The following is a 1338-nucleotide window of genomic DNA, read 5'->3' as shown; positions in this document are numbered from 1 at the left end:
GCTTTGTCTTCTTTCTGATGCACCAGAGGCTTAAGGATAGCAGTGATATTTCCATTTTCAGTGCTATAGACAATACTTAAAAGGCTATTTTAAAATCAACAGAGTGATTTTAAAATAATTAGCATTTTCAAGAAGGCAGGCAGGAGAGGCAGCTGGAAGGATTCATGGGACAGGAAGCTGCCACAGCCCACCTGACACTGCAAAAGGGTCTGGGCTGAGGACTGTGGAAGACTTGACAAGGCACCTTGCACATTTGCTCTCTTCTGACCCTTTGCCCTGACCTTTATCTCTTCATATCCAATCAGTTCAGGATATAGAGCTACACACACCCTTGTCTCACCCAAGGCATCTGGTCCTTTTTCTCTTTACCAGCCCTGGATCAGGAACATGGGGACCAGTGATGAGGAAACTCAAAATATGAGCCACAAGCAGTGGCTTTTTACAGTGCTCTGCAGAGCAGGACCATCTCTGCCCCAAATCAAGCAGAGAAGTTCCTGGAAGGTCCTTTTGCACCAACCCCTCCATGAGCTTAAAATATATCCCACTTACTCAATATCAGACAGACAGAAACCAACTTACCATGGGAAATATGGGCTCAGGAGTCTGCTCCCAGCCCCAGAGTGGCAGAGGACTTTGAAATGTCTCTGCTGCAGTCAGAGACTGCCTCTTTATATATGATCTCCTGGAAGGAAGAGTTGTGAGATTTCCCACACAGGGTTTCAGATTAAGTTTGCCCAGGAGTGCAGCCACTACCTGTGTTTGTCCGGAGATTTTTTGCAAGGTCATGGGTGGAATTTTGGTCCTCCACAAACTCAGCACCACACCTCACCCCTCCTGATTCTTATTAAACAGTTTGATGTGAATTTTGCTGGTGACTTGGCTTGAATTTCTCTCCCAAATCCATCCTTCTGTCCTTGCCTTCCTTAACAGAAAATATTAAAGAGCTGCACAATTCAGTGCATGCATAACCTCTCATTGCTCCATGGAAGGCAGATGGTGGAGCTCAGCAACTCCAGCCTACGCTTTGTCTGATCTCTTTGTTCCAAAGCTAAGGAAACACTTGAAATATTGGAGTCAATGTTGAGAGCTTACCTTGAAGCAGAGTCTCAGAACAGGCAGCTGAGCCGCTCCTTGCCTCTTCTCCCTGGAGAAACAGTTGGCTGATCCCTCAGGAGTCTCACTGCAATATATGCCTGGTTGTAAATCCAATAACCACAGAATTTCAAAAAAAGGAGAAGTTTTCTGTTGTTACTCAGGGGAGATTTGTTCATCCTTGCACAGAAATTGGGTGACAGTTGCTATTTGCAATTTCTTCTGGGTTTCTCCAAAGGTAGCTGA

This window comes from Manacus vitellinus, unplaced genomic scaffold (genome assembly GCF_001715985.3).
Source record: "Manacus vitellinus isolate BGI_N305 unplaced genomic scaffold, ASM171598v3 scaffold_65_pilon, whole genome shotgun sequence".
Taxonomy (NCBI): Eukaryota; Metazoa; Chordata; class Aves; order Passeriformes; family Pipridae; genus Manacus; species Manacus vitellinus.
Note: the sequence above shows the minus strand (reverse complement) of the source record.